The 16,337-nt window shown below is 37.5% G+C and overlaps 1 long non-coding RNA gene and 1 pseudogene across 1 annotated transcript; both read right to left on the minus strand.

Moving 5' to 3' along the window:
• Positions 1-3,484: 3,484 nt before the first annotated feature.
• Positions 3,485-7,985, minus strand: LOC114271494 (FACT complex subunit SSRP1-like; annotated as a pseudogene).
• Positions 7,986-12,972: 4,987 nt separating this feature from the next.
• On the minus strand, positions 12,973-13,383 carry LOC145804694 (uncharacterized). Its single transcript, XR_014346947.1, has 3 exons — positions 13,311-13,383; positions 13,184-13,213; positions 12,973-13,095 (listed from the first exon to the last, which is right to left on the minus strand). It is a non-coding gene; the product is annotated as an uncharacterized LOC145804694 (long non-coding RNA).
• Between the last annotated feature and the right edge of the window lie 2,954 nt (positions 13,384-16,337).

Below are 16,337 nucleotides of genomic sequence, written 5' to 3' on the forward strand. Positions count from 1 at the left end.
AAAACATCCACCAAAGAAGATCCCATTTCTGAAAGCATCAGTGCAACCTGATTGTCATTAATGAAAACCGTTAATTTTTAACTATTTCAGTTTTTATTTTTAATGAACTTGACAAATGAACAAAGTTATCATGCACAGTACTAAGGCATACTTTTAATGTGAGATGAAGATTTTCTTCCTTTTTATTTTTTATTTATTTTTATTTTAAAGTAACTGACAATGTCACATATTAGAAGATAAGTTTTGAAAGATTATTTGGTCTCTTCAAGGTGTCCTGATGAATTCATCTCTACAGTAGAATATCAAGCAAGAAAAACTAGTCTCTAATATCATTCAAAAGATGTAACTCATAAAAGAAATTATGAATTCTATGTTAAGAAACCAGCGAAACCCAAGTAACATCATGTCTAAAAGGCAAGTCATGCCCAGATATTCAGATTTTTGGGGTGATTTTTGGGCCTGAACCCGTTTTGAAAATGATGTTAAATCCCTTGGATCTGCAATAAAGATAATATTTAAACTTGAAAATAGACAACAGCAAGCCAAAAAGTCACAAATTCTGTTAACTATAAACATATTCAACATAGTGATATCAGATACACAAATTATTGTAAAATAAACTGCGAAGCAATGAAACTTTAAGCGTGCGCCTCACATTTACTCTTTCTACCCTCCGCATTTCGTCTTCAAGCAAAGATAGTTGTGCAGCAGAAGTCCAATGGATGCAATCAACTGGGCTGAAATGAAAAAGAAGTATCTATCTAACTATCTAAAGACGTCCACTGCACTAACTTTTTAACATGTGACAAAAATTCTATGATTACGGATTATTTAGATCTCATCAAGAAACCATAAACCAGCTAATGTACTAGGTTTCAGGAGCTAAAATATCAAGAAGTCTTGCCAAAACCAAAGTCCAGGTTGGTTCATCTAGCAACTACTTCACACTAGTTCGAAACTTAGTTAGGGTTGTCCAAAAGTGACACCATCCATTAAAATATTCACATAAAGTGTTAAACGACAAAGATCACTGGGTTTTCCCTTACCTTAAATCAGCTAATATATGTACTCTAAATGCCAGGGAAGTTGATCATTCTTACAAGTTAATGTAAATTCTATAGAACAATTACACAAAAATTGTAAATCATGAAGAGCAAACTCAAAAAAAGATAGGCACCAACTCTCCAAGATTCTTTGGTCTATTTGTTAAAGGGTGTTTGAATGTTAAGGGAAATGTGTAAAAGAAAAATAAGTATATTACCTAAAGATAATTGGCAAAATACAGAGAAAAAAGTAAGATAGAAATATCAGATTCATTTCTTGAACACAAAAAATAAAAAATAAAAAATCTTCAAAAATGACGTCTTGTTAAAATAACAATGTTTTTTGTCTCTAATCTGTCACTAAATGAAAAATAAAAGTAACAACTTAAGAGCTATACAATAGTGCAAAAAGGGTTTGATTCATTTTTTGCCATACTAGATAAAGTTAATACTCGATGATTGAAGTAAAATGCCTGCAACTTTTTCACTTTCTTACAGTACGCCTGAGCAAACCATAATTAGTTCATCACAGCCATAACCATTGATCAGGAACTTACGAACTATCTATTCCTTGTTGAACTAATTCAGGTTTCCCACACTGACTATATGCTCTGGCTCTTCCAAATCTTCCTCAATGCCAAATACATCTGGGGCTACATTGGCACAATTTTTACAACCTGTGGACAAAAAGTTGTTATATTGTAATTCCAAAGGTATCATAACTCATAGATTGCTATAGAGGATGACACTAACACGGCTATATATCAAGAGTAGTAGAATCCCTCTAGCCTTGATTCTACACTCCAACAAAATTAAATAAAGATCTAAAAATAGCATTCACCAGACAAGGAATAATGTCTTAACCACTCACAAATGAAAAATTAAGTAATAGAAATCTCATAAGCATTAAGGAAAAGTCTTTTGTGTTAATTACAGCATCATTTATCTTCACAGAAGAGATAATTTTCAAACAATTTTCATATTAGGGTAGTTAAATAATGCTGAAACCAGAAATGCTAAAGAGGTTTTCAGAATTTCAAAAATTCTCAGGGGTAGCAAATGTCAGATTTCAAATGTTAGGGGGAAATATGTATTAAACATAAACGTCGAGGGGTGTCAGTGCAATTTACCCATATATATATATATATATATATAAGCAATGCGTAATTAGGTAAAGAACTACATTTACTTTTTGGAATAATTGTATAAAGTGGTTGCCTTCAAGTTCGAACCCATAACCTCAATAAGAGTAAAATAAATAAATGGGGCCATAATAATTAAAATTTCATAATCTTCTCGTAGAGAATTCCTAGTCAAACAAAACACTTGAATAACATCGACACGTGATTTTATTCCTAGCAATGTCATCCAAACATAACCTAAAGTTTAGCATTGAAGAAAAATTGTTGGTTGAGAAATGGGAAATTCTCAATTACAATGAGATAAATAAAAAGGACAAATATATGTTGTAGTCCTTAAAGTATGTTTACCATGTTACTTTAATCCTTCAAACTTCAATTTTGGCAATTTCATTTATAAAATTTTCAATCCAAGTCAAATTGGTCTAATTTCAAACGGTCCTCTAAATAATTAACCGAATAATTATAAAATACACAAATTTTCCCTAAAGTATGCATTATGTGTCATTTTGGTCCCAAATTTCAATTTTATTAGTTTCACTGCTAAACACTATAAGACCATGCTTCATCTTCATCATATATATTATATGCTTAGGGACCAAAGAGATAAAACTAAAAACTGAAGAAAAAGGTGATACGGAGTGCACATATTTTAGAAACCCACAAGTATAGTTTACTACTATTGTGTAAACGAATTAGACAGTACATTTGAAATTAGACCAATTTTGACTCATTTGAAATGGGTTATGTCTATTCTAATTTTATTTTCTAATTTGCAGTGGGAGTGTGAGTTAATGACATTTTTATTTGGAGTAAACTGTAACTGAGTTATAAGAGATACTTACCTAAGCCTTTTGCTGTTGAGGTGGAGGAGGTCCTCTTGATCATCAATTCCAGGACTTCCACTGGATCCTTCTGCTGCATCATAGTCATTGTCATTAAGGTCGTTTCGTCTTGTCTTTGATGTAGTAGCACTACTAGCAACTTGTACTCCTGCTGATCTGTCCAAGTCTCCATGGAACACACCCATGTTGTTATCTTCAGAGTTGTGTATACTCAATGCTTGTTGTTTATTTACCTGGGAGAGAGATTCCAAAGACAGGGTGCTTTCAATGCTTGTATCAATGCTTGTGTATACTCAATGCTTGTGTATTTGCTATTCAAAAGATCTTCATTCATTGACAGGGTGCTTTCAACCACATAGTCTGTTTCAAACTGCATAAAGATGGTAGGGTACAATATAAATCATCACATGGACACATGATCTCTAAGAAAGCTTAAATGGTGACCTTAATGAAACACAACCAACAATACCTGCAAGACAATATGTGGGTACATAGTTTGGCCTTTACGGATACGTGGATCGAGAGTAACAACAACAAAGGTATGTGGTTGGTTAGACTGCAGAAACACATGACAATATATGTGAGTTAAGTTCAATATTGTTGCATCTTCCAAAAAACACAACTAGTCAATATTGATCAATTGACAACTTGCATGTTAATTTTTCTAACATTAAGCAAAGAAAATGAACTTCTGGATCAAAAAAAAAAAAACTTCTAAACTATAAATAATAAATAACCTTAGGCAGTAGAAAAAGGCAAACAACACTGCTGTACTGAATTTTAAAATCATTAGCTTGCCCTTGGAGCCTCAAAAATGAAAGATGAAGGTCAACATTGTATCGACCCCTGCACAAAGAAAAACCAACATAATATAAAAGACACATAAATACCACGGAACTACAAAAGATACCAGATAGAAGCACAGTACTCACCTTGGAGTAAGAATCGCAATTCCTTCAAACGTAACAATAGACTCTTCACCGCCTGCACCAACATCCGCCATTGACATGATTTTTTCACGAAAGACCTAACATAAAAGAAAAAAATATAAGTGAACAATTGTTCGATTTCTACCCGTAATTCAAAGCAAACCCAGGAAACCAAAAGAAAAAAAAAACTTACCTGAGTAGAGGGACGATTTTCATCACCAACAAACTAAGTGTTGGAATTAGGAATGTGAAAACTTATCTCCATCAATGAATCTTTCTGCAACCATAACACCAAAGCATCATGATAATGAAATTGCTCCAATAAATTCAACCTAGAAAGCATCAGATGTACAAAGACAGCATGATTCAGAAAACTCAATATGAACTCAAATCAACCTCATTAGCACCAGTTGTGTCATCCACATGGAACTTTAAAATGACATCATTTTTTCCTTGAAGTTGTGTTTGGGAGACATATGCTAAAGATACCTCAAATGCTTGCTTTGAACCAACTAGAAAAGTCAGGATATTCCCTACAAATTTAAAAATGAAAATAAATAAAAACTTGTGAGTTGTTTTAAAAAAACAACAGGATATATGTGAAGGAAGTAATGTATACAAGTAAAATGGTAAATCGTCTCAAGCCCCTCCACGCACGCAAACTCCAAAGTAATGGCTTGAATGAGAAAAAAGATATATAAACTAATTCATCATCCAAAAGCCAATGATGAAATAGGGTGGCACAAGTCCATTCTCTTATTTATGATACAAAAAGAAAGAGCAAACATAAGATGATAACTACATATTACCAATGAAAGAGGCTATAATTTGCAAAATTGGTGGGGAAAGTTACTAAGGCTTTATTTGGAGCTTCGAACCAACTAGGGAAAATGAAAAGGTATGAAAAATAAAATAAAAGAACCATTTATGAAGAAAAAAAAATTCTTTTCTTTCCTTCACATTTTCTTCTACACCTGGTTTTCCAAAAGACCAAACCATTTAAAATGTAATGCCTCATAATTTCTTCCTTCTTAGTTTAGGAGTTCCAAACAAAACCAAAACAAATTTACTTTCAATAAATTGCTTCTAAGGCAAAAAAGGAATAAATACAGAAATGACCTAACAACACTACATGCCAACAAAATCCACTCACCATTTAAATCAACTTCACCCCAATTTTTTTCACTGACAGAAAGCTGCTTCTTTTCGGGTGCAATTCCACAACTGCTCTGAAGAAAACTGGTTACAGTAGCCACATCCTGAAAGGCAGGTATGGATGCACAACATAAGAATTATTATCAAGTTTAAGAAAGGTAAAATGTATATAGCCACATCCTGCAAGGCAGGTACTGATGAACAACATAAGAATTATCAACAAGTTTAAGAAAGGGAAATTGTATAACTCTTACAAGGACCCAATGATGGGAAGGTTTACAATATTTACATGGAGATATGACAAATAGAACTCCAATGGCTGAAGTTAAAAAATGTAAACCATGAAGAAGCAAACTTCTAGGTTAAAGTTAGTATATTACTGGAATCATAAAAAGAGGCAATTTAAGAATCACAATGGAGGTGGGATTATAAGCCACTACGCAACTTGAAATACCATATGAGCAAGGAGTTCAATAGTACAAAAGTTCAAAAGAACCAAAAATACCCTACTGGGCAAAGGCTCCTTATTCTTTTGCAGTAACCCAACCACACGTGAGAGTGCGAAAAAAAAAATGTTGGGAAAATTATAAATTAAAACACATAGTCAACATCATGTCTAATAAGGTTGATAAACACAGCAGTCCGGGACATAACCAAACAACAACAAGCTTGTATATTAAACATATACACAATAAGAATATGACAGGTTCCATAATAGGCTTAACCTTCTGGATAATGATGAAACTATTAAGTTACCCAACCAGAAGTACTCAACTTTGTCATAAATAAAATTAAAAGTTCCTAATGTGTACACAGAAATAATAATATCCCTTCAGTATGACACTCAACAGACTTAATTAAGGAACTACATTACCACGATATAAATCAAATGTAGAAAAGAAAACAATCCCAGATAAAGAAATTACATGGTCACGGAAGCCAGTGAATTTGTAGTACAGACCGTCCTTAATTCTAACCCCTAGTTGATTAGACCAGGGTACCTTCATCCACGTTAGGCCCACAACATCAGCCTTGTCAACTTCCACCGCTTTCCCACCTCCTGATTTTTTTCACAATATACCCCCTGAGTGAATCCTAAGTTGCCCTGCATTCTGCATTTCCCAACATATGCAAGTTAAGAAGGCAATTTTCACATCATCGAAAATCCATCCAAATTTAAATAAAACAAAACAATTTTCCCAGAAACTCGACTAAACTCCAATCTAAAACCCTAAAATTCTGCCCATACAGGAGATTGGTTTAAATCACTGCCATGACTAAAAACCAGATGAGGCACTACAGCAGCCCTTCCAAGCACCAAAACAGATCACCAAAACAGAACAGACAGAGAAGACAACTAGCCCTTCAGGCAGAGAATCCAAAACAGAACAGAACTGCCATAAAATACTACAGCCCAGCAATCATCAACACAAACATTGACAGTGAGAGGGAGAAACAGGCACCCAAAATTTTTTTATTCTCATTAAGTATATTTCCCAATATAAAAGGGGATACTTAAAGAAAGAGGAGATATAAAACACTACAAGAACATCGCAAATTGGGGGACTTCACAAACAACAGAACGAAATCTTATAATCGACATATCCCAGTAGCAAACATCAACACAAACATTGACAGTGAGAAGGAGACACAGGCAGAGACTGAGTCTATAAGAGTGATACAGAGGATTTATACTTGAAATTGTTTTTAGGGAGAGTTGAAGGTGATCCGAAAAATCGCAATGGTGAGGGCCCTGGTGGGTGAGATATTGTAGAACAAGATGAGTATGAGAAATCAAAGAGAAAAAGTGACACACAGAGATATAAACACAGAAACTATTATAAGTTGAAAAAAATACCTAGATGAATCAGAAATGGAGAAGACGAAACAGAAATGGCGAAGATGGACGGAGGCGCAGACGGTGGAGAGGCGACGACGGCAAGGTCGATGGTAAGGTGAGGTGATTAGCGCAACTGAGCTTTGATCGAATTCGACTGAGGTGTGTGAAAGAGGCGCGTATTTATGATTTATATGTGTTTGAATTAGTAAATTATCCCCTACCAACCTGTTGGTCGGCTAATGTTTGTATGCGATTTTATATACCAAAACGACGTCGTTTTGGTATCAACGACCAAATTTTATTGGTCGCTGAAAGATCATACAGCTCCCGCCCAGATTTTATTCTCCCACCCAGATTTTTGGCGACAAAAATTGTAATTTGGTCGCAAAAAATTACTTATTTGCAACAAAAAAAATTTGGTCGGTAATAGAAAATATTTTCAACTATGAAATTTTAATTTGGTCGGCAAATGTCATTTTTTTGCGACCAAAATTTTTTTGGTCGGCAAAAGTGGTCGGCAATTGTGTAAATTCTTGTAGTGTCTAAACATTGTCTTATTAGCCATTTTTGGAGTGGCTTTTCTTCTAAGTTTCATCAAGTCACATGAGGCTTGTAGAGTCTTAGATGAAGAAGAAGAAAAAGTGTGGAAAGAAAATCTTTTGTTACAATCTCTAAGGGGTCGTGTCCCTTCTTTTGGACCAAATCCCCCTACCTACATCCCGACAAGTAGCACAAAAGCCAATACCATTAGCCAGAAAAACTTTGTAGGACATGCTATGCCTCCTCCTGAAAAAGAAGAGCGGATGAAAAATAAAAATCTTTTGTTACAATCTCTGAGGGGCCCGGACCCCCCTTTAGGACCAAATCTCGACACCTACATCCCCACGAGTAACAGCAAAGTTAATACCATTAGCCAGAAAGGCTTTGCAAGTCATGCCATTCCTCCTCCTACAAACCCACAACTCATGGTTCCGTTTGGTGTGGCCAAAAGTTAATTCCAACCCACCAATGCCATTTACAATATCTGAACACATTTATCTTAGAAGTTGCAAAAACTGAGGGTGACTAGTGACTAAAACTAATAAACCACACCCAAAAAAATAAATAAATAAATAAAAATGACTTGAATAAGACTTGGTGCGAACTAAATTTTAATATTTTCTCTGTTCTTTGTTTGTTGTTGGTTGTACTAGATATGTACTGCTATAGAATACGGACATAGCAAGAGAATGCTCTTGGTTTGTATTTTGATAGTGATTGATTACAGAAGAATAATAAAAAGATTTAATTGATTTCTAAGGTTTTCTTGTATTTTTTTTCCCCTTCCTCATATGGTATTGTTGTTGTTGCTGAAGCTCTTTTGTGTAGAGTGTTTTTTTTTTTTAATTTGCAAAATCCGTTACTTACTAGTGTTCTCAGTATTTTATGATATATTATGATCAATATATTAAATGTATCTTACGATACATATATAATATATGATGTAATATATGATAGATGCACTACAAAAAAAATTGTTTTTTGCGACGGCAAAACGCCGTCGCAAATACTCCAAATGCCGTCGCTAATAGTTTTTTGCGACGGCTAATAGTTTTTTGCGACGGCAAGTGGGGGGTCGCGAGAGAGCGGGTTGCAAAAGGGCTTTAGCGACGGCAAGAGCCGTCGCCATTGTTTTTGCGACGGTAAAAAAAAATTTGTGCGACGACAAACTTCTGTCGCAAAAAAGCTACGAAAATCTGATTTTTTGCGATGGTAAAGTCTTGCCGTCGCTAAAAGAGCTTTGTCGACTGCCAAATCCCGTCGGTAAAAGTGTCGTCGCTAATGACTATTGGCGACGGCAACCTAAGTCGTCGCTAAAGGTTTTATTCTCAGTTTAATTCCTACCTTTTGCGACAGTATTTGAGCCGTCGCAAAAAGCTTGGTACCATTTTCTTTTTGTGACGGGGCAGCTCCGCCGTCTCAAAAAAAAATTTTAAAAAAAAATCCCTGTACTAAAATAATTAAAAATATAAAAAAAAAAACCTGTATTAAATGAAAAATAACTAAAAAAAAATATAAAAATTACATAATAATATAAATACATACATAAACAAAAGTTGGCACATGATGAACATTCATAATGTTGTTCTATTCATAACAATACATAAATAAAAATTCATAACAATAAAAATTATGCCACTACATAATGTCGCATAATACATACATAATATTGTTCACAAATTTAAATAACATAAATCAAAATCAAAACCAAAAGTTTTCGTCTTGCTTCCTTCGTGGGTTAAAAAAATAAAAGCTGGTTATAATCTTTATACGCCGCATTCCACAAGAAGCAAACTGCTACTAAGGAAATATCTGAAAAAAACAAAATAAAAATAATTAATAATAATATAATGGTGTTAATATTTTAATTACAGAAAAATATAAAAAAAAAATTAACTACTATATAATTACAAAGATAGTTTAGTAAATAATTTTGACTAGACCGAAATCCGACTCTAACTCCCAAACTGGGAACCCGATTGGAGCCCCGTCTTCTCCCACAAGTCTCTCGTGCCTAGGCGGTCGTGTGTGCCAAGTTTCGTGCCAAACCGACGCCGTTTGGTGATTTTGGGGCGTTAACACCTCGAGTTCAAGTTTCTTAAGAAACTAGTTTGCCTAAAGTGAAATCCGGCTATAACTCCAAAACCGGGAACTCGATTCGAGCCCCGTCTTCTCCCACAAGTCTCTCGTGCCTAGGCGGTCGTGTGTGCCAAGTTTCGTGCCAAACCGACGCCGTTTGATGATTTTGGGGCGTTAACACCTCGAGTTCAAGTTTCTTAAGAAACTAGTTTGCCAAAAGTGAAATCCGGCTCTAACTCCCAAACCGGGAACCCGATTGGAGCCCCGTCTTCTCCCACAAGTCTCTCGTGCCTAGGCGGTCGTGTGTGCCAAGTTTCGTGCCAAACCGACGCCTTTTGGTGATTTTGGGGTGTTAACACCTCGAGTTCAAGTTTCTTAAGAAACTAGTTTGCCTAAAGTGAAATCCGGCTATAACTCCCAAACCGGGAACCCGATTCGAGCCCCGTCTTCTCCCACAAGTCTCTCGTGCCAAGACGGTCGTGTGTGCCAAGTTTCGTGCCAAACCGACGCCGTTTGATGATTTTGGGGCGTTAACACCTCGAATTCAAGTTTCTTAAGAAACTAGTATGCCTAAAGTGAAATCCGGCTCTAACTCCCAAACCGGGAACCCGATTGGAGCCCCGTCTTCTCCCACAAGTCTCTCGTGCCTAGGCGGTCGTGTGTGCCAAGTTTCGTGCCAAACCGACGCCGTTTGGTGATTTTGGGGCGTTAACACCTCGATTTCAAGTTTCTTAAGAAACTAGTTTGCCTAAAGTGAAATCCGGCTATAACTCCAAAACCGGGAACCCGATTCGAGCCCCGTCTTCTCCCACAAGTCTCTCGTGCCTAGGCGGTCGTGTGTGCCAAGTTTCGTGCCAAACCGACGCCGTTTGGTGATTTTGGGGTGTTAACACCTCGAATTCAAGCTTCTTAAGAAACTAGTTTGCCTAAAGTAAAATCCGACTCTAACTCCCAAACCGGGAACCCGATTGGAGCCCCGTCTTCTCCCACAAGTCTCTCGTGCCTAGACGGTCGTGTGTGCCAAGTTTCGTGCCAAACCGACGCCGTTTGGTGATTTTGGGGCGTTAACACCTCGAGTTCATGTTTCTTAAGAAATAAGTTTGCCTAAATTGAAATCCGGCTATAACTCCAAAACCGGGAACCCGATTCGAGCCCCGTCTTCTCCCACAAGTCTCTCGTGCCTGGGCGGTCGTGTGTGCCAAGTTTCGTGCCAAACCGACGCCGTTTGATGATTTTGGGGCGTTAACACCTCGAGTTCAAGTTTCTTAAGAAACTAGTTTGCCTAAAGTGAAATCCGGCTCTAACTCCCAAACCGGGAACCCGATTGGAGCCCCGTCTTCTCCCACAAGTCTCTCGTGCCTAGGCGGTCGTGTGTGCCAAGTTTCGTGCCAAACTGACGCCTTTTGGTGATTTTGGGGCGTTAACACCTCGAGTTCAAGTTTCTTACGAAACTAGTTTGCCTAAAGTGAAATCCGGCTATAACTCCCAAACCGGGAACCCGATTCGAGCCCCGTCTTCTCCCACAAGTCTCTCGTGCCAAGGCGGTCGTGTGTACCAAGTTTCGTGCCAAACCGACGCCGTTTGGTGATTTTGGGGCGTTAACACCTCGGTTTCAAGTTTGTTAAGAAACTAGTTTGCCTAAAGTGAAATCTGGCTATAACTCCAAAACCGGGAACCCGATTCGAGCCCCGTCTTCTCCCATAAGGCTCTCATGCCTAGGCGGTCGTGTGTGCCAAGTTTCGTGCCAAACCGACGCCGTTTGATGATTTTGGGGCGTTAACACCTCGAGTTCAAGTTTCTTAAGAAACTAGTTTGCCTAAAGTGAAATCCGACTCTAACTCCCAAACCGGGAACCCGATTCGAGCCCCGTCTTCTCCCACAAGTCTCTCGTGCCTAGGCGGTCGTGTGTACCAAGTTTCGTGCCAAATCGTCTCATCTTTTCCCACAAGTCTCTTAACTTACAATGTAAAGAATGCAAAGATACATTTTAGCTTAGAATGCAAAGATACATTTTATACCTGATCTTCTGGTGGTGGTGTATATGGATTCTCTTCTTCTGCAGATTCCCTAAATGCCCGGTGGCCGCTCGATGCATCAGGAACCTATGATAGTCAATGCATAATGTGTTAATCATATTCGAATTTTATACATAATCTTGTGTGAAAATTGAACTATCAAACAATTTAATTTATATCGAACCTGTCTGTTGGGATCCACACTCGCCCCCTGTGACACAAACGCCATCATCTCAGCTCTCATCTGCTGTAAATGTGTAGAGAACTCTGCTCGCAGCTCCTCCTTCAACTCATCCCTTAGCTCTGCACGAACCTGCTGCGTGATCTGCTCAACAGTCAATGGTTGGGGTGTTGACTGTGATGGCCCAGCACCATCTTTATACACCGCTCTCCGAGGCACAATTCTCCCGTATGTGCGACAATATCCATGTCCGTCATGACCTATCAACTCATGGAAAATGGCATTCCTAGCCTCCAAAGTCCGACCATCCTCAGGTAGCATAGAGAGTTGACGATTAAACTCATCCTGTATTAAATAAGACATACAAGTATATGCCAAATTAAGATGGTTGACACACATAAAATAAAATTCAAATACAATCAAAGGTGTTTGGAAACTACCAAGGTCTGGATAACCTCTGGGTCATCTGCTCTACGTGTCATAAGCCAAACATTCATCTTATCAGTAGACTCCCCCTTATTGGTCATCTACATTTTTTTAGAAATATGAAAATTAGAATCCAAATAATTTGAAAATATTCAATGTTTATTTATATACAAAAATAAAACAATAAAATGTAAACCTCATGTCGTATCTAAGAGAAACTAGTACGCCCTATGGTATGAGCTATGCCGTGAGCTCGCCGATTTTTAGCATTCCTACTTGCAATTTTCTATAACAGGTTCAACAAATGTAAGTATGTAAATATGATTTGTATGTTTACATATCATAAATATAACTTATTTGTATACCTCAGCATCAGAAGTACACCAATACTCCACAAGTTCTTCCCACTGGTTTGGCACAATGTGCAAAGGAACATCATCCTTCGGATTAGGATAAGAACTTCTAGGCTTGAAATACTTAACCTTAATCTTGTTCTTGTGATCCTTCCATATGCTGTTGCAGTTTTTCATGCAGATTGGCTTGTACTCCTCTGGACATATATTCAAATTGTCCTATAAAACACAATTTCAAAGTGTAAATAATAATAACATAATTTTGGAATTCGAATTTGTGGACAAAAATATACTTTTACCTTCACATCCTTCCAGATAGCATCAACAATATCATCAGGCACATTGTTCCAGTCAAGAAAAGTAAGAGGAACAATGTTACCATTCCGCACAATGATGCCAAGTTGAGTAGTTAACTTAGCGACGTTCTCCCCTATTGGGCAGTAATTTTCATCAAATTGTATGTCCAGCTTTTTACCAGTACCCCACTCTTTAATGCCCTTGGCACATCCTCTACCACGCCTAGTCGAGATTGATGAAGAACTAACATGACCTGCGAGATACAAAAACAATAAACAATATGCAACGGTAATAAACAAATGCAAATTTAAATAATGTGAATACAAATCGAATTCTTATACCTGATGTAGGCTGTGAAGAAGACGAAGGGTCTGCAAAATACAATGAGAATAAACAAGTTATATATAATGAGCATAAATAGATGTATGTTTAAATAATTTTCATACAAATCAAAGCAAATTTATATACCTGCGGATAGCTCATAAGCTGATGACTCTAGTCGGGATGCTAGCTGCTGTGGTGCCACTGATGGTGGACGCACTGATGGTAGGCGTGGAGGCTGAGTACATGGTGGCTGCTGTGGTGCCACTGATGGTGGTCGATGCGGTGGTACTAATGGCCCCTCAGATGGTGGTGGCACTAATGGCCCCTCCGATGGTGGCCGATGTGATGCGTCCTCTGATGGTGGTGCTACTGATGTCCTGTTATGTAGCACATCAGACATCATGCGTCGGGGATGATCAGGCTTCCTCTTCCTTCCCATAATAATCTGCAAGCAATATAACATTAATTGACATTAGAAACATAGACAATGGGTTGTCATCAACTATAATATGACATTAATTGAACTAATACAATTACAAAGACAAAGTAAATTAAGAAATTGATGATTAACTACAACCTTGGCCTTAATTGAATTACTAATGTTGATTAAATATCAGCCTATTTGAACATCAACTATTTCCCCTTCTGCGGCTTCCCTCACCCAACCAACTTCTTCATCACGAAGCATTATATTTTCTTCCAATTGTTGGCTTATGTATGGCTCGATTTGTGGATCAGTCGAACTCATATCAAATAAACCTCTTTGAGACATCTTCACCACGACTTGCCAGTCTGGTTGTAACGAGTCTGCAACATACCAAACTTGCTCTGCTTGGGAGCCAAGATGAAAGGTTCATTGGTAATTCGATCATCTCGGTACAACAAATGATTGAAGTTTACCAACGTGAAATTGAAGACATCTTCTTTTTTTCCATGAATATTGTCAATCCAATCACACTTAAACAACACATGTTTCTTCTCATTGGAATATCGAAGCTCAACAATGTTTGTCAATTGTCCATAATAGTACACAGACCCCACACGAGGATTCTTGTCTTTTCGACTAGCATAACTTATGGTATCTGCCTTCAAAGTTACACCATAATTTTGTGTGGCTCGACGATCATCCATGGCCTTTACTCGATACCGAAACCCATTCAGTAGATACCCGTTCAACCTCCTTGCCAGGTTATGAGGACCATTTGCCAAGAGAATAATCTCTTCAGAAAATATGACATCAGTAGTCCTTCGCAAAGTTTGGACCTATTTAACACGAAAATGTAAAATTTAAAATGTAGATCGACTTAAGTAACTAGAATCTATAGAGTTAAATACATACATGTTCCTTGAACCAAATGTGAAAAGTTTCAAAATGTTCACGCCGAAGCTGATGATCGTCGACACGAGGCATTTTGAGCTGAAGTACTTCAAGGTGTTTGCTGTGTAGATTGAGATTTTAGCAATACAAAAAATTTTGTTGAAAATTCAATAAAACATAATAACATATTGAGTGAGTGAGTGACTTAACCTACTTTATGAATGGTTGAACCGCGCTTGTATTGAATAAGATGTACCGATGAGCTTGTACCCAAGAAGTATTATCAAGATAAAAGCTTGTGTTTTCACCAATAGCATGACCCAAATTATCAGCACCACTATAGTTTCTCACGGGTCGACTAGATTTGGTTTCCACATCATTAAGATATTGTGCACAAAAATTCATGCATTCTTCCATAAGATATCCTTTAGCAATTGATCCTTCAGGATGAGCTCTATTACGCACGTATTGCTTCAAAGTAAGAAGATACCTCTCAATTGGATACATCCATCGAAACTGAATCGCTCCACCCAATAAGGCTTCATCAGCTAGATGTATAGGCAAGTGCTCCATTATATCAAAAAAACTCGGAGGAAATATTTTCTCTAGATGACAAAGTGTTAGAGCGATACGATCTTGAATGTATTGCAAATCCATCGCACGATTCACTTTCGAGCACAATTGTCTAAAGAAATTGCTCAATTCAATCAAGGGTTCAATTACATTCTTTGGTAACGATCTTCGAATAGCCAATGGAATAAGTTGTTGCATCAGAATATGACTATCGTGGCTCTTAAGACCCCCAATACTTCTATCATGTGAGCGCACACGACGTGATATATTGGATGAATACCCGTCGGGAACTCTTACTTCCTTTAACACTTTCAAGAACAAATCTTTTTCATCCTTGGTCATCGTGAATTGTGCTGGTGGTAAATAGGCTTTATTCGACCCTCTTAACTGCAAATGTAGGAGTTTTCTAATATTCATATCTTGTAAATCACGCCGAGCATTAACACCATCCTTCGATTTTCCTGCAACCCCTAATATTGTCCACAACACATTATCACAAACATTCTTCTCTATATGCATCACATCGAGGTTGTGTCTTATTAGATTGTGCTCCCAATATGGCAATTCATAAAAAATACTCTTTTTCTTCCAACTATGGGTGCGATGTCCAACTTTCTCCTTCTCTACCTGTCTCCTATGCCTCTCCTTAAGGTCATCCCTCTTGTATTGGGTTAAAATACCCTCAGATTCTAATTGTAGCAACATCTCAGTTCCAGACAACAATTTTGGTTTGAGTCTGACTTCCCGACTACCATCAAATGATACTTTATCCTTCCGGAATTTATGGCCAGTAGGTAAAAATCTGCGATGACCCAAGTATGATTGTTTCCTACTATGCTTCAACCAACACGATGTAGTTTCCGTATTACAACAAGGACATGCATATTCGCCTTTAGTGCTCCATCCTGACAAGTTTGCGTATGCAGGAAAATCACTAATTGTCCACAGTAAAGCTGCATGCATTTGAAACATTTGATTTGTTGATGCATCAAATGTTGACACACCCTCATTCTATAGTTCGTTCAACTCCTCAATCAACGGTTGCATATACACATCAATCTTGTCACCAGGTCCTTTCGGGCCGTCAATATGCATGGATAAAATTAGAAATGGTTGCTTCATGCACATCCATGGCGGCAAGTTGTATGGAATGAGCACAATAGGCCAAGTGCTATGAACTATATTCATCGTCCTGAATGGGTTAAAACCATCAGATGCTAAGCCAAGCCTTACACTTCGACAATCATTACTAAAGTCAATATTCCGACGGTCAAAATCTT

This window comes from Camellia sinensis, chromosome 12, assembly GCF_055761805.1.
Source record: "Camellia sinensis isolate YWXY chromosome 12, ASM5576180v1, whole genome shotgun sequence".
NCBI lineage: Eukaryota > Viridiplantae > Streptophyta > Magnoliopsida > Ericales > Theaceae > Camellia > Camellia sinensis.